This window comes from Macrotis lagotis, chromosome 6 (genome assembly GCF_037893015.1).
Source record: "Macrotis lagotis isolate mMagLag1 chromosome 6, bilby.v1.9.chrom.fasta, whole genome shotgun sequence".
Classification (NCBI taxonomy): domain Eukaryota; kingdom Metazoa; phylum Chordata; class Mammalia; order Peramelemorphia; family Peramelidae; genus Macrotis; species Macrotis lagotis.
This window is the reverse complement of record NC_133663.1, coordinates 152675808-152699346: the sequence shown is the minus strand read 5'-3', so window position 1 is coordinate 152699346 and position 23539 is coordinate 152675808. Positions and strand designations below refer to the sequence as shown.

The following is a 23539-nucleotide window of genomic DNA, read 5'->3' as shown; positions in this document are numbered from 1 at the left end:
TTTGGATTATACTTTGACTCCTGGGGAGGATTATGTGTCTTTGAAAGGTACCTGAAAAGGGGGTAAAGTAAAAAAAATACTATAATCATAATTTAATGTAATTGGAGACAATACTGCTTAACAAGCAATCAATCTTTGATGATACATTGCTAACAATATGAGCCTATTAACCAATCAAATAATCAAACTGTGATTGATATCACATGATTAATAGTACTTGACTGATAATTCCATATGAAGTGCTACAAAGACATAACTTTTAGAGGGCAAGACTGGAGAGAGGGAATTCTGAGTAAATTCTATTCAATAGATTTGGCCCAGAGATATATTCCTACTTAAATTTAAAAATCTATCCTAATCTACAGGAAAGGAAGTGAGGCAGGGAAAGGGAGAAATAAGGAAAGAAGGAACTGATAAAAGGGAAAGCAAAGTTATAAGTGAAAATAAACTGAAAGCTAAATTTTAAAATAAAAATTAAAGGTGAAATTGAGTAAAAGTTTGGTGAGGAGGAATAAGATGTAAGAAAGAGAAAAATATAAATGGAAAAACATAGCATGGAGGGCAATACATAATTAGTGACCTTACCTGTAAATGTGAATGTAATAAGCTGTCCCATAAAACAGAAGGGGATAGCAAAAGGGATTAAAAACTAAAATCCTACAATATGTTGTTTGCAAGAAGCACATTTGAAGGAGAATGAAGCAAAACATGCTATGCCTCAGCTGAAGTAAAAAAAAAATCAGGGGTAGCAAGCCTGATCTCAGAAAAAGCCAAAGTAAAAATTGATCTCATTTAAAGGATAAGGAGGGCAACTGCATTTTCTTAAAAGGCACCATTGGTAATAAAGCTACACCGTTATTAACATGTATATACCTAGGGATGTAGCATCTAAATTCCTAGAGGAAAAGTTTAGTAAATTATAAGGACACATAGACAGCAAAATGTTAATAATGGAGAACTTCAGCCTCCCTCTCTCAGACCTGGATAAATGTAACTACAAAATGAACAAGAAGGAAGTTAAGAAGGGGATTAAAATCTTAGAAAACTTAGATATGTTAGACCTCTGGGGATAGAAAATGGGGAGAGAAAAGAAGATATCTTTTTTTCTTAAGAACATGGAACCCATACCAAAATTAACCATAGAGCACAAAATTAACCATAGGGCACAAAATACTTATAGTCTAATGAAGAAAGGCAGAAGTAATGAAAACACCTTTTTCAGACCATAATGCAACAAAAATTACATGAAATAAAGGGTCAAGGAAAGATAAGTCAAAAACTAATTCAAAACTAAAAAACTGGGGGCACTAGGTGGTGCAGTGGATGGAGCGCCAGCCCTGGAGTCAAGAGAACCTGAGTTCAAATCCTGCCTCAGACACTTAATAATTACCTAGCTGTGTGGGCTTGGACAAGCTACTTTACTCCATGGTCTTGCAAAAACCAATAAAACCAACCAAACTAAAAAAAGACAAATAACTTAACATTAATAATAATGGATAGATAATAATAAAAATAATATTAAATAATAATGGATAGATCAAACAGCAAATAATAGAAATAATCAATAATTATATGAAAGAAGATTATACTAATGAAGCATCATACAAAACTTTATGGGTTACAGCCAAGGCAGTTTTGAGTGAAAACTTTATACCTTTAATTGCCTATATGAATAAAATAGAGAAAGAGGAGATAAATCAATTGGGTATGCAACTAAAAAAAGCTAGAAAAAAAGAAATCAAAGGTCCCCAATTAATTACCAAAATAGAATTCAGAAAATCAAAGAAGATATTAATAAAAATGAAAACAATGAAACCATTGATCCCATAAATAAAACTAAGTGTTAGTTTTCTTTCTTTTTTTTTTGCAAAAACTATGCCATTCAGCTATCCTACAGCACATTTTTCAAGAGGGAGAGAATGAAAGGAGTAAGTATAATAGATAGTAGTGGGGTGGAATGGATGGAGGGAATTAAAATGTTAAAAAAATGGAAATAACTTCAATGATGTACATATGATAAAGAATATGATCCACCTGAGACAGAGATGATGGTACCAGAACACAGACTGAAACATATTTTTCCTCTTTCTTCCACTTTGTTTCTCATGAGGTTTTAGGTTTTTGTGGGAGGAGGGGGTATTACGTTAACTCTTTCAACAGGAATATTATAGTAATGTATAAATGAATTAAAGAAAATTTTTTAAAAATAATACAAAAAGGAATCAGAGATCTCTGAAGCATCAAAATATTTAAATAAATCAATTATTAAATTAAAAAATAAAAACCTATGTGATAGACACATATTTGATTAATCTGATTAAAATTAATCAGATTAAAAATAATCTGATTAAAAAGGAAGATAAACAAATTAGCAGTATCAAAACCAAAAAAGATGAGCTAATCACCAATGAGTAGGAAGTTAAAGAGATAAATCAGAGCTACTTTGTCAAATGTCTCCCAAAGAAACTGATTTGCCAAAATTGCCTAAATTTCTACAAAAGAATTTGATAACTTTAGTGAAATGGATGAATATTTAAAAAATACACAAAGTACCCAGATTAACAGCAGATAAAATAAAATACTTAAATAATTCCATTTTAGAAAAAGAAATTGAAAAAATATCAATAAATTTCTTAAGAAAAGTATCCATATTCAGATGGATTTACAAGTAAATTCTACCAAACATTTAAGGAATAATTAATTTCTATTCCTCATGACCTATTTTAAAAATTTGGAGGAGTTCTGCCAAATTCCTTTTATCAAATTAACATAGTGCTGATAGCTAAGCCAGGAAGAACCAAAACAGAGAAAGAAAATTGCAGTCCAATATCCCTAATGAATATTGCTGCAAAAATCTTAAGTAATATTTTAGCAATGAGACTACAGCATGTTATTCCCAGGATAATATGCCATGTAGGTTTTATACTAGTTAGGAAGTAATGATTTACTATTAGAAAAATACTCTCCATAATTGAACTTATCAATAACAAAACCAAAAGAAATCATATAATTATCTCAATAGAAGCTGAAACAACTTTGATAAAATATAACATCCATTTCTATTAAAAACACTAGAAAGATTAGGAATAAATGAAATTTCCCTTAAAATTTTAAATGTTATCTACCTAAAACCATTGACAAATATTGTATTATTGGAAATAAACTCAGAGCATTTTCAATAAAATCTGGGGTAAAAAAGGATGCCAATTATCACCATTATTATTCAGTACCATATTAGATATGCTAGCTTTACCAGTAAGAGAAGAAAAAGTAATTGATGGAAATAGAATTGATAGGGAGGAAGCAAAGCTTTCACTCTTTGCAGATGATATAATAGTATACTTAGAGGACCCGAGAAAACCATCTCTAAAGCTCCTTGAAACAATTCACAAAATCAACAAAGTAGTAGAATTTATAGATATAGATATAGATATAGATATAGATATAGATATAGATATAGATATAGATATAGATATAGATATAGATATATATTAGAATTTAAAATAAACCCACATAAATCATTAGCATTTCTATATTTTAACAACAAAACACAAGAGCAAGAGATAAACATTAAAATTCCATTTTCAGGTAAGTATAGATAATACTAAACACTTGGGATTCTAACTCCTAATAGAAATTCAGAAAAATATATGAAAACAATTAATAAAGCACTTCTTACCCAAATAAAATAAAATCTAAATAATCAGAAAAATGTCAATTACTCATGCTTAGGTCGAGGTAATATAATAAAAATGACTATTCTACCCAAATTAAATTACTTATTCAGTACTATACAATTAAAATTACCAAATGACTATTTTACCAAGTTAGAAAACTTAGTAACAAAGTTCTTCTGTAGTAACAAATGGTCAAGAATAGAAAAGGAACTAATGAAAAAAGATAAAAATGAAGTTGACCTTGCTCTACCAGATCTAAAACTATGCTATGAGGTGGCAGTCATCAAAACTGCCTGGTACTAGTTAAGAGTTATAGATCAGTGGATTAGGATATGTTCTAAAGTCAACACATTTATTCACTGTAGTGATCTACTGTTTGATAAATCTAAAGACATCAGCATCTGTGCTAAGAACTATATGACAAAAATTATTGGGAAAACTGGAAAATATTATGGCAAAAAAACTAGGCACAGAGCCAGATCTCACTCACACCCTATATCAATTTATAATCAAAATAGGTACATGATTTTGACATAAAGGGTGATACAATAGATAAATAGATGGACTGAGAAGTACTTTATCTATCAGATCTATGGAAAGGGGACAAATTTATGACTAAATAAGAATTAAGAGGATATTATAAACTACAAAATGAATGATTCTGAGTATATGAAATTAAAACATTTTTGCACTAATATTCTCAATTTTGGAAAAATTAGAAGAAAAGGAGAAAGCTGGGGAAAAAATCTTCACAACTAGGAATGCAGGTTTCATTTCTGGAACTTGGTTTCATATCTGAATTATATAGAGAACTGCATCAAATTTTTAGGTTAAAGTCATTTCCCAATGGATAAATGGTCAGAAGATATAAATAGACAATTTTCAAATGAAGAAATTAAACCTATATATAATCATATTGGAAAAATGCTCCAAGTCATTAGTGAATTAGAGAAATACAAATTAAAACAATTCTGTAGTATCATCTCACACCTAACAGATTGGCTAAATTGACAAAAAGTAAAAATGATCAGTGTTGGAGAGGTTGTGGAAGGATTGGGACATTGATACATTGCTGGTGGAGTTTTGAATGGATCCAACAATTCTGGGAAACAATATGGAATTATGCTCAATGAGCAATAAAAATCTTCATTCCCTTTGACACAGCAATTCCAATTCTAGGTCTACATCCAGAAGAAATTATGAAAATGGGAAACATTCAAATGTGTTCCAAATATTCATGGTTGCTCTTTTTATAGTGGAGAATAACTGGAAATTTAAGGGATGCCCATTAATTGGAGAACATGGAATATTATTGTTCTATAAGAAACCATAAATCGGACTTCTGGTCAAGATGGAGAGAAGACAGGCACAGTTCTAAAGTCTCCTGATCTTTCCCCATCTATAATATGAAGCAAAACTCTTAACAGAAATCTGATCCAGAAAACCCAGAAAGAAATGCCAGGAGAAAGAACATCTACCTCACCATTTTTCTTCCAGAGCCATGGATGAGTACAGGTGCAGAAGGCAGATCAGTCACCAATCAGCCTGATTAGCAGTGGGGTTGGAGCCCTGGGAGCCTGAGGGCCCAAGACCTGGACCTACTTGATCAGCGGCAGGGCTAGAGCCTGGTCTACCTTGGAGGCTTGGGTCAACTAGGGAGCAGAGGCATTGGTGTTGGCACTGAGCCTCTGGAGCTTGCCAATAGGGCTGGGGTGAAAGTTCAGGTGCAGGAGAGCTGAGAACACAATCCGTGGGCTCCTCTAGTCTGAGGAACTCTGAGTTCAAACCTGCATTGCAGCTGAGGCCTCTTCCCAGAACAAACACAATTACAGACTTCTTCTGTCCCATGCACAGGTGTGTGAGTAGAAGAACCAGCCCAGCTGAAATTTGGGAGAGGTATGACTTCACCCCAGGGTAAAGCCCATCATTGATTGAGGACAAAATGTATTTAACAGCTTCAAGTGCTCCCTCCAGACTAAAGGGCCTAAATAAAGGTTACAGACACCACAGAGAAAGCAACCAGTACCTCCTACAGGCCAACAGGAGAAATTGCACTTAGTGAGTAAAGACTCTCAGGATCCCAATACCAACCCTCTGTGAACCAGTCCCTCTCCAAATCAAGGTCTTAGTAAAATGAAGAAAGGTCAGCAGAAAGGAGATACAGAGAAAAATTCTTGGAAGGAAAAGACCTTAATTCAGAGAGACCTAGAACCTCTGAGGAGAATATGATCTGGTCTCCAGCACAGAAAGACTTCCTAGAAGAAATCAGGAAGGAGTCTAAAAATCAACTGGAAAATTTGGAAGAGACAATAAACACCTTGCCACAAGTAAACAAATCATTGGAGAAAACAATTGGACAAATAAAATATGAGAATAATTCAGATCCTTAATTGGGCAAATTACAAAAAGAAAATAATTCTCTCAAAACCTCAATTGGTGAAATGGAAAGCTCTTTCAAAAGTAGAATTAACCAATTAGAAAAGGAGCTGCAAAAGGCAAATGAAGAAAACCCCTCTCTAAAAAAAAAAAAGAAAAGAATGGAGTCTGTGGAAACTAATGACTTCATGAGACAGCAAGAGTCTGTTAAACAAAATAAAAAATAGAAAAAAAATACAAGAAAAACCATCATCAGCAAAACCACTGACGTTGAGAGTATATTGAGGAGGGGCAACATGAGAATTATTGGACTTCCTGTAAACATTGAAGGGGGAAAAAAAAGCCTGGACTTAATATTACAGGATCTAGTGGTGGAAAATTGCCCTGATATCATGGAAGCAGAGGGCAAAGTCATTATTGAAAGAATACATCAATCCCCTCTGGAATGAGATTCTAAAATGTAAACATCAAGGAATGTTGCGACCAAATTCCAGAAGTTTCAGATAAAAGATAATCCTGCAAGCATCTAGAAAGATATAATTTAAATATCAAGGAGCCACAGTCAGGTGGGGGAATTAAAAAAAAAAAAACCTTCTATCCAATAAGTTGAAACTGGCTATATTCCAGAATGGGATAAAGATTCTCTTAACTCTTGAGAATTGTAACTCTAACAGAGAGAATATACCTAGCCAGAATGGATGGGCACTCATGACTTATCCATGAGACTGCTATCCAATGGGATGAAACTGGCTATGACCCTACTTGCGACAAGGACTCTAATAATTGAGAATATACATAGCTAGAAGTGATGGATATTCAGAATTTTTTATGACTCAGAATGATTTAAAAATACTACCTCCTTAAAAGAGGGGACAGGAAAGAGGTGGGAGGAGGGAGAGAACTGAATGGGGAAAATCTCATTGCAATAAGAGGTACAAAATACCTATGGTAATAGAGGGTAAGAAGGGCGGAGATGAGAAGCACCTGAATCTTTGTCTTATCAGACTTTGCTTAAATTCAGCTTACACACATACTCAGTTAACTTAAAAAGTATTTAACAAAGGCAGCTAGGTGGTGTAGTGGATAAAGCACTGGCCTTAGAGTCAGGAGTACCTGAGTTCAAATCTAGTCTCAGATACTTAATAATTACCTAGCTGTGTGGTCTTAAGAAAGCCACTTAAACCCATTTGCTTTGCAAAAAAAACTAAAAAAAAACATAATTTAGCTCTCAAGTATTAAAAGGGGAAAAGGGGAAGGGGATGGAGAAAGGGAAGGGGAGAAAAAATGGGGAACTAACAAAAGGAAGGGTTTGGAAAAGGGAAAAATAGAAAGGGGAAAGAAAGGGGAGGGGGAATGTAGGAGGACAAGCACACTGAAGGGGGTGGAATTCAGAAACAAAATACTGGGGAATGTGGATAAGGGGGAGAAGTGGAAAAATACAAACAGAGGGAAGATAGCATGGTGGACAATAAAGAACTAGTAATTATAACATTGTATGTGAATGGGATGAATTCTGCCTTAAAACAAAAGTGAATAGCAGAGTGGATTAAAACCCAGAATAATACAATATGCTGCTTACAAGAAACTCATCTGAAGCAAAGAAGCACATATAGAGTAAAGCTAAAAGGTTGGAGCAAAATATATTTTGCTTCAGCTGAAATGAAAAAAGCAAGGGTAGCAATCCTTATCTCAGACAAAGCAGCTGCAAAAAATAGATAAGAGTTAAAAATAGATAAGGAAGAAAACTATATCCTCCTAAAAGAGACATAGACAATAAAGTGATTTCAATACTGAATATATATTTCATATATATACATATATATAATGGGTTAGCATCCAAATTCTTAGAGAAGAAGCTGAAATAACTACAGGAAGACATAGCAAAACTCTATTAGTGGGAGACCTCAAACTCCCACTTTCAAATATACATAAATCAAATCAGAATAAACAAAAAGAAGTTAAGGAGGTAAATAGATTGTTAGAAAAAATAGATATGGTAGACTTATGGAGGAAATTGAATGGGGACAGAAAGGAATATGCCTTTTTCTTTGTAGTACATGGGATGTATAAAATAATTGACAATGTACTAGTATATAAAAACCTAATGAACAACTGCAGAAAGGCACAAATAGTGAATACGTCTTTCTCAGATCACAATACCATAAAAATCATATGCAATATTGGGCCAGGGAGATATAGACCCCAAACCAATTGGAAACTGAATAACCTCATTTTAAAGAATGATTGAATCAAAAAACAAATCATAGAAAGAATTAATCATTTGATCCTAGATAATGACAATAATGAAGCAACATACCAAAAAGCAGCTGTCAGGGGATATATTATATCTTTAAATGATTACATGAACAAATTGGAGAAAGAGGAAATCAATGAACTAAATATTCAACTAAAAAAATTAGAGAAAGAACAAATTAAAAATCCCCAATTAAATACCAAATTAAAAATTCTAAAAATTAAAGTAGGAAATTAATAAAATAGAAAGCAAAAAAAAATATTTTGAATTAATTAGTAAAACCAAGAGTTAGTTTAACCAAAAAACCCAATAAACTTGATATACCTCTGGTCATTTTGATTAAAAAAAAAGAAGAAAACAAATTTACTAGTATCATAAATGAAAAAGTTAACAGCCAACAATGAAGAGCAAATAAAAGTAATAATTCAGAATTATTTCCCCTATTTTCCCCTATTTTCCTCTATGCCAATAAATTTGACAATCTAAGTGAAATGAATGAATATTTCCCAAAACTTAAGCTTCCCAGGTTAAATGAAGAGGAGAGTAAATACCTAAACAACCCTATCTCAGAAAAAGAAATTCAACAAGCCATCACTGAAATCCCTAAGAAAAAATCTCCTGTGCCTGATGGATTCACAAGTGAATTCTATCAAACATTTAAGGAACAATTGGTTCCAATTCTATATAAACTCTTTGGAAAAATAGGGGAACATGGACCTCTGTGTAACACTTCTAAGAAAACAATGTGGTGATGTTACCTAAACCAGGAAGAGTTAAAACAGAGAAAGAAAATTATAGCCCTATCTCCCTGAAAAATATAGATGCAATAATCTTAAATAAAATCTTAGCAAAATGATTACAAGTTCTCATTGGGATATTACATTATGATAAAGTAAGCTTTATCCCTGGAATGAAGGGTTGGTTCAATATTAGGAAAACTGTTTATATAATCAATTATATCAGCAACAAACCTATCAGAAATTGTATCACTGTATCAATAGATTCTGAAAAAGCTTTTAAAAATACAGCATCCATACCTACTAAAAACAACAGAAAGTTTAGGAATAAATGGACTGTTCCTTAGAATGATTAGCAGTATCTATCTGAAACCATCAACAAGCATTATATTCAATGGGGAGAGGCTAGAGCCATTCCCAATAAGATCAGGGCTGAAATAGCAATGCCCATTATCACCACTACTATTCAGTATCGTATTAGAAATGTGAGCTTCAGCAATTAGAGAAGAAAAAGAAATTGAAGCAATTAGAATTGGGAAGGAAGAGACAAAACTCTCACTCTTTGCAGATGACATGATGGCAAACCTAGAGAATCCCAAGAAATCATCCAAAAAATACTGGAAACAATTAGCAATTTTGGCAAAGTTTCAGGAAGTAAAATAAACCCTCATAAATCCTCAACTTTTCTTTGTATGACTAGAAAGATACAGCAGGAAGAGGTTGAAAGAGAAGTCCCATTCGAAGTAACCTCAGACAACATAAAATACTAAGGAGTCTATTTGCCAAGACAGACTCAGAAACTTTTTAAAACAATTATAAAATACTTCTCACACAAATTGAATCAGATTTAAATAACTGGGCAAATATCAACTGCTCATGGATAGGTAGAGCTAATATAATAAAAAGGACTATTCTACCAAAACTAAACTACCTGAATAGTGCCCTACAAAGCAAAATTCCAAGAAATTACCTTACTGAGTTAGAAAAAGTAGTAAGCAAATTCATGTGGAGAAATGAAAAGTCAAGAATTTCCAGAGATTTAATGAATAAAAGTGCAAACCCTACCCAATCTAAAATTATAGTAAAAATACCAGTCATCAAAACTGTATGATATTTGCTAAGAAACAGAGTGGTTAACCAGTGATATAGACTAGGTGCAATAGCAGGAAATGATTATAGTAATCTGCTGTTTGATAAACCCAAAGAGTCCAGCTATTGGGATGAAAACTATCTCTTTGATAAAAACTGCTGGGAAAATTTAAAGTTAGTATGGAAGAAACTTAGATTAGACCAACACCTCACACCCTATACCAAGATAAGATAAATGGATACAGGATTTAGACATAAAAAGCAATACTACAAACAAATAACAAGATCAAGGACTAGTTTATCTGTCACATCTATAGAATGGGAAGCAGTTTATGATTAAGGAAGTGATGGAGAACATCACTAAAAACAAACTAGATGATTTCGATTACATTACATTAAAAAGTTTTGAACAGATAAAACCACTGCAACCAATATCAAAAGAAATGTAGTATACTGGGAAACAATTTTTACAAATACAATTTCTGACAAAGGACTCATTTCTAAAATATTCAGAGAATTGAGTCATATTTTTTTAAAAAAGCCATTCACCTTTTGACAAATGATCAAAGGATATGTGAAGGCAATTTACAGATGAGAAGATCAAAGCAATCCATAAACATATGAAAAATTGCTCCAAATCATTATTTATTGGAGAAATGCAAATTCTTCTCTGAGGTACCACCTCATACCTCTCAGAGTGGCCAATATGACCAGAAAGGAAAAACATCATTGTTGATTGGGTTGTGGAAAATCTGGGACACTATTACATTGTTGGTGGAGATGTGTACTCATCCTACCTTTATGGAGAGCAATTTTGGATTATGCCCAAAGGGCAACAAAAATGTGCATACGCTTTGATCCAGCAATAGCACTACTGGTATACCCTGAAGAGCTGATGAAAAAGGGTGAAAACATCACTTGTTCAAAAACATTCATAGCAGCCCTGTTTGTTGTGGCAAAGAATTGGAAATCAAGTAAACATCATTCAATTGGGGAATGGCTTAGCAAATTATGCTATATGTATGTCATGACTATTGTTCTATTAGAAACCAGGAGGGATGGGAATTCAGGGAAGCCTGGAGGGATTTGCATGAACTGATGCTGAGTGAGATGAGCTGAACCAGAAGAACATTTTACACCCTAACAGCAACATGGGGGTGGTGGTCAACCTTTATAGACATGCTCATTTCATCAGTGCAACAATAAGGGGCAATTTTGGGCTGTCTGCAATAGTGAATACCATCGGTATCCAGATAAAGAACCATGGAGTTTGAACAAAATCCAAGGACTATTCCCTTTAATTTATTTTATTTTATTTTAGGGGTTTTTTGCAAGGCAAATGGGGTTAAGTGGCTTGCCCAAGGCCACACCGCTAGGTAATTTATAGTGTCTGAGACCAGATTTAAACCCAGGTACTCCTGACTCCAGGGCTGGTGCTTTATCCACTACACCACCTAGCCACCCCTTACTCCCTTTAATTTAGAAAAAAAACCAGGTATCTTATTGTTTGATCTTGTTATCTCTTATACCTTATGTTTCTTCCTTAAGGATATGATTTCTCTCTCATCACACTCAATTTGGATCAATGTACAACATGGAAACAATGTAAAGACTGACAAATTGCTTTCTGGGGAGGGGTTGGGGGAAGGAAGTAAGATTGGGGGAAAAACTGTAAATCTCAAAATAAATAAAATCTTTAATTAATTAAAAAAAAGAAACCATAAGTCATTGAACTCTAGAGAAGCACAGAATGAGTTATGGGAACTGAAGCTGCGCGAAGTTAACAGAATGCTTTTATTAACAACAACATTGTAGATGAACAACTGTAATGGAAGCAGCTCCTCTCAGAATTTCCAAGAGCTAGAACAAATGTACTGGATTGGCTATGGACAATGTTAATCCTTTCCAGAGGAAGAAAAACAAAACAAAATAAAAACAAAAACCCTTCAGAATCTGATGCACACTCTATAAAAATTATCTCTTATATATTTCTTTCCCTTAATCAGTTCTTTATAATGAAAATTACTGATTTGTAAACATGTTTACCAAAAATATTCATGTACAATATTAACCTGACTGTTCATCACTGAGGGAAGGGGATTGGGAAGTGAGGGTGGAAGGAAATTTTGTAACTTAAAAATATGCATATGTATATGGATGAATTTTGAAAAAATAAAAAACTAATAATACCAAGAGTTAAACAAGAGTGATAATAACAACAATGCTTTTTGAGAATTGGACTTAATAGATCTTCAATAACTCATTACTTTTTATGTCACCCTTTTAACAATTATGATTTTAATTCAATTATTGAACTATTCCACAGAATCAGTACACTTTTGTATGTAGATAATAGAAATTTGACACATGTATGTTGACTTACTTGACTCTGAGTCTTCAATCCTGAGGAAAATGTTGGAATTTGCATTAAGAGTAAAGTACAGTTAAGGGCTTTTAGATTGACACTAAAAATCAACTGCTCCAAATTCATTCTAGGCATCTCTGACTTTTCTTAAAGCAACTGTAAGTACCATATGTTGAGGGTATCTTTTATTGTACTTTTCTTTGTTCATGATAATCAAATTGAGAAAATAAATGAAAAAAAGTCTTTCTACTCTCTTATTTGAGCAATTATAATTGTTTATCAGTATTCATTAATTGCTTCCATTTTTGAAAATCTCAGATCATCATTAATAGTAAGAAACAATACTGGAATATTAATTAAGATGAATAGCTCACAGTTTCAACAAGTTGGTGGAATGTATGTGTTCTACATACTTTCCTACACAAGTCTTGAAAGAGATACTTATGAGAAAATTTTTTCTATGTTCAGAATAGTTAAAGAAAGACACAAATCAGGGAGATGCATTTTCTTTTTAGAGGAATAATAAGATCATTTATCAGTACTACTGAACAACATTAAGAAACCAAATTAGAAACAGGGACTACTGAATCATACATATGCCAACTCCATATCAACTGAGAAAAATTCATGTGATTATATATTTCTTTTTATTAATACAGAAACATATTAATATTAGTTATGACCTGTATTTTAATCTGGTTCAGACCTCACTCAAAATTATGGACCATATGAAGCCTAGGATGGGCATATTTGACACTTCTGCTATAAAATCTCTTAAAATGAAAAAAATAATGATAAAACTGGAAAATAGGTTTGAGAGAAATTGTGAACTATCTTAAATGTTGCAGAAAAGTGTTCATTTTTCACTCTAAGGTAATAGAGAACTGTAAGAGTTTATTGAATTATTGTGTAAAGTCTAGGTTTATTGGAAATTGCCTTGTTTGTTGTGTGGAAAATTAATTGAATTGTACAGAGGTTAGATATAAAGTAATCAATTAATAAATTAGTACAATAATTTAGAAAAAGAGGTAATGAAAGAAGCATTGCAGCGTCCACATTAAAAGTCAGATAAAAGAGATGTTTTAGATACAGAAAGAGTAAGAGGGCAACAAGGATATATTGCTAGTCTGAAAAGAGTAAATTTAATATTATCTCTGATTTCTGTGTTGATATCTTATATAATTGAATTTATGTTGTATTCATCTTTATAATTTATTATCTGTTTGAACTCACCTTCCCTAGAAGTGCAGTTTTCCCTCCAAGTTAGTTTTTTTTTTTAATTGTTAGCTCTCATACCATTAACCCTTGAATCATTTGTTTGCTGTTTGTAAATATCATAGAGTTTAATCTGTTGCCAATCCCCCAGAGATGTGTCATCTGTTCTTTCCTGTCCTTGTGCAATTAGAGGATATTTTACCTCCATCAAGGAGACAGCCAGCAAGCCTGCTAGTACCAATCATCCAGCAAAGATTACAAGAGGCAAATGACCTTCAAAAATAATAAACATTTCCTAATTATCAGAGTGGGTAGTAATCAACCACACCCAAATCTTGACACATGTTTGTTTGTTTATTTTTAGTATAATCATTTGTAATGTTGCACATACCTTGGTAATTATGCACTGCCAGACAGATCTTATTCTCCCAATAAACCAGTCAGGAATTAGGTTTTTAATCTTAGGAGTTCAGGACAATTTAAGGAATTCATTCGAGTTTCTTTATTTGTTGACTTTCAGTGTGTAGATTTAGGAAAGGTGAAAACTGAATAGGTCTTTCATTTTAATAATAGCATAGTTCCCCTAAAGTCTTATACTGATTACTCAGCTTAATCTTTAGAAAATCCTCTTTTTTAGAATTCAAATCTAGTGGAGCAACCCCAAAGTCTGGCAGGGTTAGAATAGTGAGCTAGCTAATCCAAGGATTAATCTAACAAAGTTATGAAATGTGGCAAACGGATGTTATAAAATTTGATCTCAACTTGTGGCAACTTTTTATGAAAACCCTAAATGTTGTGAGAAAATGGTGTCACTGTCTTATAAAAGAGCTCGTGAAGTGAAAATCTCACCATTGGTCCTGGAGGTATAAAAATTTAGGATTTTATTTCATAAGCCTGCAACGTTCATAGATTAAAACCTTTTTTTTTTTTTTCCTGGATAGACAGTGAGGGACTTGAGGACAGGGTATGTAACAAAGATTGAGGTAGGTGCCTGAGAGAAAGAGAGAGAAAGTGAAAACAACCATAAATGCTGACTGGGTTCAGACTAGAGTGAGTCTGCCCTCATGGAGCAGAAGCCATAAATATGTGCTGCCAGTGGTCTATACTGGGAGCACATAGAAAAAGAGTGTGCTCATCCAAGAGAGGAAAGAAAGAATAGAATATTCTCTTCTGGAAGGCTTTGCTTAAAGGCATTTACATAATGGATTTGACAAAGGTGGCTCTTGGGGAGAGCTTTAGTACCTGGCTCCAGATATTCTCTAATACATCTGCCAAAGGGGCAATTCTCCAAAGTGTAGCTAGTACTCATGGTGCATAGGCGGCTTTCTACACATTAGTCTTTCCTATCCCAAAGGACACAAACTTTGAGTCTATCATAAGTCATTTTCTGTGTCCTGCATTAAAAGGGGTGATTTATTTGTCTTTGTGGTAGAACATATATTGATGAGACAATAGGCTTTTTCTTTTTTTTCAGCTCATACCCCTCAGATCTCTCTAACTTTTTTTCCCTGTGAAATTTTCAAACAAATTTGAGAATTATTGTGAAATATACCTCATTCTAATTAGGAACATTATTGAGGCTGTCCAAGATAGCAGTGTAAAAAGATCTGTGATTTAATCAGTCTAGGGAACTCTTGATCAACCACCTAGGATTAACAATAGGTTTTATAAAATTGTCTGAGGGGGCAACTAGGTGGTGCCATGGATACAGCACCATCCTGGTGTCAGGAGGACCTGAGTTCAAATCCAGTCTCAGACACTTAATAATTGCCTAGCACATGACACCGGGCAAGTCACTTAACCCCATTGCCACAAATAAATAAAATACAAAAAATAAAATTAAAATTGTCTGAGTTAATGGAAGTTAATTAATTTGTTCAGGAGCAACAAAAATTGTGCCAAAGATAGAACTTGAAAACCCAATCCAGCACTCTACTCCCAACAACATATTACTTCTTTATTTCATGAAAGTGAAAGGTTATTCATTATATCAGTCTAGGTAATATGGCATTCATATCTAATAAATATTCTCTAGCAGTTGCTATGGCCAAAATAATAAATATGTTGCTCAGCAAATATATTTCACTAGCTATATCAATATGTTGCATGATTTGGATAGAAATAAAGCTACTTCAGGTACATGTATTTTATATATATATATATATATATATGCATATACATATGCTTATATGAATTGATATATGTCTACATTTATATTTCTATGTGTATTCTAACTGAATTCATTTAATTGGATAGCTATTTATATAGTATATTGATTAATATTAGTAGATGGAGAAAAAGATAAAATAAATTGAAGCCAGAAAGTCAAAGAGTTATCCTTATCCTTTAGCTGATTCTGATAAAGAACCATATGTACTCACAGGCTAATTCTAATACTAGTGAAACCAAACACTATAAAACCAGTCAAAATCATTCATTTTAACAGGAAAGTTAATAATTGAAAAGAAAGAAAAATGCAAGTATTATACATACATAAATAAAAAAACAACTTGATGGCTGGCTATCTTTATCTGCCTGTGTCTACCAGTTAAAACAATACTTCCCCATTGATTTGATTTGTTTTTTAAGACTAATAGGAGTGCTGCCTCTTAGGCAGCATGCAAGGTATTTTTTCCAAGCACTATTTGTTCTTCATGACGTTTAGCTTTCTCACTATGGGCATTAGAAGTGCCAAAGCATGAATACAATGTTCTCTGATTGCACATGCATTGCTTGGATCTTGAAAAAAATTACTCCAGTAGCACAGTAAAGCCTTAGCTACCAAATGTGCATGTGCATTCCCTTCTTCATGGGAGAGGGAATAAACAGCTCATTTTCAGCCTGATATTTCTGGGCACAGGCTTCAGAATAATGAAATCCAACCATGCTGAAAACATCTATTCCTATATCAGAAATAATGTCCTGATGCTCTCCCTGAAGATTAAAAAGTATCATAAAAACAATACCTGACATTCAAGTTGTTTTATATTTATGACTTTAAAAAGGAATTTTGTAGCCAGAATTTCATTTTGAAATTTCAAATTAATCCCCATGAGGCTATTCTGATAGAAATCATGAAATTTTGAGTCCTCATATTATAAATGTAGACACTGAGGTATCTTTGGATAAACTACAGAAATAAACAAAGAGAGAACTCATAATCCTAGGGAAAATACTATTCCTTTTTGTGAAAAGGGAAAGGTCTTTGCAGTATCTTAGTGTATTTTGAAGAATCCCAAATGTTTATATTGAGAGAAATGATCATTAATTACCAATTATTTGGTAGATCCTGAGTCCCCCGTTTTTCTAAAGTCCTCATTTCAGTAGGCCTTTCTCTGAATGACATTATGCATAATGAGATAAGATTACTTTTCTTAACAATCCTGTTCATTTCCCATCCAGTTGGGGAACCCCATTCTGCTCTTTTCAGGGTGGAGATAAGTTGGAGTTTTTTTTTTTAATAGACTACTTAAGGCTTGACAATTTAGAAGTACATAACATAATCAAAGTTCATTCCAATAGGTGGAGCACAACATAATAATATTCATTCTTTCATTCATTGCTAATCAATAAGAGTTGATTGTCCATCTTTAAAAGACACATAAGCCATGAGCCTGCTGCCCAGAAGGTTTTTGGTAATTGAGAGTTCCACTGACTTTTTTATTATATGATAGCCTTATTAATAAAATGATTACATTACCCAGAAATTATGTCTCTCAAGGTTTTTAAATAATACAATGCTGGAGTTAACATATGGAGGGTGATTAATTATATTATTTACTCAATGAATATATTTTACTCCAAATCATTTTCTTTTTAGATAGCACAAAGCCTTGCTTTATATAAGCAATATTCCTGATAATTCCATTCTCCATCCTCATTCACAATTGACTCCAGTTCCAAAGCTCATATTCTTTCCTCCACTTCCAACCCCATAAACTGATATAATGGGTTTTTAAGTTTTTTGAGGGGAAAAAACTCGAATTTTCTTCTTCTATATCTATTTTAGAAAGTAAGGATTGTTATGACTTTGGGGAATAGTTTGCAGAATTTAGATAATCATTGCTTAACACATTGTCTTATAATTCAACAGGTTTAGTTTAAAATGCTTTACTGTTTACATTGATATATATATATATATATATATACATATATATGTATATATATATATATATCTGATATCTTATATCAAATGTCTTTTACAAGATTCCTGATGTCTAATTCTTCCCATTGTTTTAAGTATAGTTTTATCTAATAATATATGATTTGATTCAATAATTTTTATTAATTTCCTTTCTAACCTGATCTTTCATATTCTCATTTTTTTCCATGAACTTTTTCCTGATTCTGCCAAATGCCAAATGCCAAACTTGGGGAATATATCTGTTGTCCCAAAATGATCTTCCATAAAAATGTTGATATGTATATATATATATATATATATATGTATAAATATATATATATATTTATACTTATTTACTTTATATGCATATTTAATATACTTTATATGTATTTGTCTGCCTCTATTTGAATATAGTTCCTTGAAAGCAGGATTGTTTCATTCTTTGTACTTACACTTCTCTCAAATATCATGTGCTAAATACATGTTGGTACTTAATAATGACTTTTTGAATGATTTCAGATAACAGAATCAAATAATTTCAGAGAATTTCTAGATGCTATTTTCAAATATTGAAGTTTTATAAAAAATACAAAAGTATCATGTTAGATGCAATGTATTTTATAATAATTTGAGGTTTGAAATTAATCTTTGACTTTTTATCACAACATGAAATAAATAAATACAATTTAACATTGCCTTACTTTTTATGTAATAAAGAATTTTTTCTTTTCCATTTAAGAAATGAATTTATCTCTTTAAGCTTCCTTTTTATTACTAAAATGCCAAGCTATTTTTCTCAATTTCCCCTTAAAAAACTAAATGTATCTAATTTCTTTGAGAATCCTCTGATTAAAAGCATCAGAGAGTTGTGCAAAATGAGTTAAATGCTAAGTTAAAAGGGTCATTACAATAATAGGAAAATAGTTCAAAATCTAAGAATTTGTGGGGTTATAAAGGTTCTGTATCAGAATAACTTGAGTAGTTGAGACATATTTTATACATACATGATTCAGTACAAAGTCATCAGATTAAACGATAGGACAGAAATATGGAGGAGTTAAAATAATAAGAGACTCTCTCTAGGAATAGAAATCACATATTAAGAGGTCATATTGAAGGGAAAAGACTGAGACTTCTAAGTCTTTGCTATATTTCATACACTGACAAGCATTTATATCCTTTCTATTAATAAGTATCCAATTCATAAGTATGACTATATAGGAAAATGGAACTATTACGTCCAAGTATATAGAAATGTTGAAGAGTGAACAATTTTTCCCCAGTCTGTGAGTACTGCATAGGAGAAAAACCCTTATTATTCTTTTGAAGATTTGTTTTTTTTAAAAATCTACTTTCATTCTGTTCTTGCTTGTAACATTTTTATGTTTGTACATTTTACAAAACAAATGTTCAATAAAATTTCTGGTTTTGTTTAATATAAATGTATCATATGAAAATAACAGTAGTAAAACAACTATATTTTCACATATTTTGACTTGGATGCCTTTTGTATATCTATTTGGAATTTCAAGAGATTAAATAAAATCAAAGAAAAAATCAACAAAATAGAAAGGTGCTCTGTACATCAAATAAATTGTTATTAAAACTAGAGTGATAGATAATGAATGTTCAGACAAGTTGGAAACATAGATTTGGACAAGCTTTTATAGGACTTTAAAAGATAAGTAGAGAAGTTTGGAACTTTTCTTCTGGGCAATAAAAAATTATTAGAAGTTATTAATTTGAAATCATATAGATACATTTGCAGTCAGAAAAATGAATTCGACAGCAGTATGTAGATAGACTGGAGTGGTGAGGAGGAGAAACTAATTAGGATTTGGTTGACAAATTTTTAAGGGAGAAATAAAAAAATTAAAATAAAATGGGAATTTCATGATTAGTATAAAGGGGTTGGATGTTAAAATATGTTTTAAAGGGCAAAATGTTAAGAATTAATAAATATTTGAATGGATAGGTGATAGGAATTAACTACCACAGACTGATAAAAAGATTATACACTTAGAAGTTTGATGTTTTAATAGAAATAAAGAAGTTTAGAAGACAAGTTTACTTGAAGAGACAGTATAGTAAATTCATTGGAACATGTTGAGTATGGTGCTTCAGGGACATCCAGTATGAAATGTCAAGGAGGGATTTGGCTAAATGAATCTAAAGCTCAGGGGAGAGCCCGAGAATGGATACATAGATCCCTGTTATCCACACAGAAATAAAAGGTAAACCCTGTACATCTGATGTGTTGGCCAAGAAATAGACTTTAGAAAATAGAGTACAAACAAGAAAGCCTATAGCAGAAATTCAAATAAAAAATAGTTAAGAGAGACAGCAATGGAGAATGAGTAGGAGAAGTTAGAGAGGTCATACATGAACTAAATGAGCATATCCTCAAAAAAATTCACATAGGAGAAAATGTTCAAGAGGAAAGAATATTTAACAATGATTAAAAATAGTGGATGGATCAAGAATGAGTAAGAAGCATATGAATTGAATATTGAAACATTGTTGCCATTGTTAAAAATATTTCTTTTTTAACTTAAATAAAGTTTTTTCATTTTCATTAGTAGAACACAGAACAGGTATTTTATATTATATGCAGAATTCTCATTTCATGCTATTTGCATTAAATAAATAATTGCATATTTCATATAAATATATCTATGCATATGTAATTGTATATGTTGTTTTTAGAACTTTTGTTTATCTATACTTTCTGAATTTTCCTGTTTCCTTATTTTCATTAAGATAAATAAATTTCAATTTCAATCTTGCTACCACCTAAATTCCCATGACAAAATAAAAATCAACATAAAGTGAAACAATACAGAACAAAAATACCTGCAATAAATATGCAAAAATTGACCATTACAACAAAGGAATGCATGGTTCTTTTTAATCTTGGAATCTACCACCTCTTTTTCAGAAGATATACCAGGTCAATGCTATATCATAGTTTCTCTATCGACACAATTTACTACTTCATTGATTAATGTTCTTATACTTTTAAAATTTCTTTTCTTTGACAAATTTTTCTTGTATAATTATTGTTTTGGTCCTGCTTACTATATTCTGGATAAGTACATATCAAAGATTATCTGAAATTTTCTATTGTGCCATTTGTCAAGAAGCATTAAAGATTCTATTATATTCATGTTTATGTTATATATTCACAATTACATAACTTATGGAGTCATTTCCAAATCAGTTGCTACCTCCTTAGATTATGATTCTTTCCTTCCATCTTCCTCAATTTATATCTTTAGAATCACAAAGTTTGCTTTTCTAATTATTATTTCCAGCCAAATAATACATCCTCTTAACTTCTTTTCTTCATTCCTATCTAATGCTTTATTGAGTCTGATGCATTTTTTGCTAAATTATTTACATGTTCAATATAACATTTCACCAAATAAGAAGAAAATTATTTTGATAATAAATTCACTTAACCATTCCTCATTTTTGTATTCTCTTCTTCCTACATACATCAACTATAAAAATAACAAGTTTCACTTCCTTTTCTGTATCACTATCGTAGAGTATTCTTATTTCCCTTTCTCTTTATTCTCTTTAAACTCTCAGAACAAAACGTATCTCCTTCCGGGGTTACTATATTTTTTTGTTATTTTCCTCTCAAAATCCTTCAAGATATTAAGATTCTAGAAACTCTTGCTTCTTATCATATTAAACTATTTTCACTTACTCATCATATAGTGCCTTTTAATTACTAAATTTTCTAGAATTTTCTTTACTCGTAGGTTTGCATATCAATTCTTCCAGCACTGCCTTAGTGTCCTTATTCTTCTACATATCCTCCAACAATTGTCAATTTGATTAGCTAATCTGATTATTATTTGGTACCTCAGAGATTGTTTTATTTTTTCTTTCTATTTTTCTAGTCAATAATGCTTTACAACTTTTATAAGACCATAGACTGTTTGATTTCTCCTTCTTCAAACTGCCTATTTATTCCCTTGACTATTTTATCAATTAGAGAATGAATGACTCATACTATTATAAATTAGATTCAGTTACACACACACACACACACACACACACACACACACACACTCAACACATTTATATGAAAGACATGAGTTCACTATCAGAAAGACTTGGATGTAAAAATATTTTTCTGGTTTCCTAAATCCCATATAATCATGGCTGTACTGGCTATATCTGGACAAAATTAATGATGAAGTCAAAATTACCTATTTTATATCTTGTAATGTTCTCAAACTCTGGGGACAAATTCTCCTACTCACAAATCTAACAGATAAACTGTTATATGCTTTCCTAAATTAGATATTACATTGGACCATATATCTTTATTATATCTTGATTTTGGTGTTATCTTGACATATTGTGTGAGATGTTGGTCTTTACCTAGTATCTGTCACACTCCCTTTTGGTTTTCTAAACAATTTTTTTTATCAAATATGATTTCTTATCCAAAATCTTCACTCTTTTGTCTTTGAGAAATGCTAGATTGCTTTGTATTATATAACTAATCTATTCCCTAATCCACCACTCTATTAGATATAATCAGATTGTTATGATGATTGCTACTTTTTGATTAGGTTCCTTCACGAATTTTTTCCATTGATTCCATTAATATTCTTGAACATTTGCTCTTTATGACAAATTTTGTTATTTTAAGCTCTAAAAATATTTCTTGGTAATTTGAGTGGACTGAAATAAACTACCTATGTATATTTGTCACTTTTAATATCTTATTGGATAAATTTATCTATGAGCAATTAGTATTATCTCCAAATACCTGGATCTGATCTTATTTATATAAAAAGTGTAATTATGTTGATATAGTTACTGGGGTTGTTTTTGGCAAAGAGATTCCTAAGTATTGTATATTTTTTGCTTTTATTTTAAATGCAATTTAATTTTCAAATTCTATTTTACATGTTGGTGATATATAGAAAGACTGATGACTTATGTGAATGTATTTTATATCCTGCAACTTCAGAGAAATTTGTTAATTGTTTTAATTGAATTTCAATTCCATTGAATTTAGTTGACTCTTGTCAACCAGGTGAAGCTCAACGCCTCAAAATGAAGAGACGCCCAAGAGAAGTTGAAGGCAGACAAATTTTATCAAAAGGAAATTAGACACTGGTTCCAAGACTCCCACTGCAAGATACAAAATAACTCAAAGCCCAGGAGAGGCAGGGGAGATTTATATTTGAAAAATCACAAAGGCAGGTTCAAAAAGGGATTGGGGGGAAAATGGACAATCTTTCCCAGTAAAAGGTATATATAATAGTATAATATTTTCAGTAATAGTTGACCATAAGCCTGATTTTGGTCAATTTGGGGGAGGAGGATGAGTATTCAGCTAGGTCAGAGAGCAAATACCAGCAGTTGCAACTAACAGTGAGCCAGACTATGGCCTTCAATAGGCTCCTTCTTGGTTTCTTTTAGCAAAGAGGCCTACTGTGTCCAATGAATCTATCCAGTGAGGTAATACATAGAAAACAGACTTATTACTCTCAAAAAGTCCTTCCACAGACTTCAGGGATTTCTAAATATACAGTCATAACAATCTGCAATTGAATGATAGTTTTCTTTCCTTAGCTATTCTAATTCTTCCTATTCTTTTTTCTATTCTTATTGTGATAGTCGGTATTTCCAGTACATACTGAAGAATAATGTTGATAATGACCATCCTTCATT

At 32.0% G+C, this 23539-nt stretch overlaps 1 pseudogene; it reads left to right on the top strand.

Annotated features, from left to right (window-relative positions):
• LOC141492259 (phospholipid phosphatase-related protein type 3 pseudogene) overlaps positions 1-22975 on the top strand; it is a 57975-nt pseudogene extending 35000 nt beyond the window's left edge.
• The last annotated feature ends 564 nt before the right edge of the window (positions 22976-23539 follow it).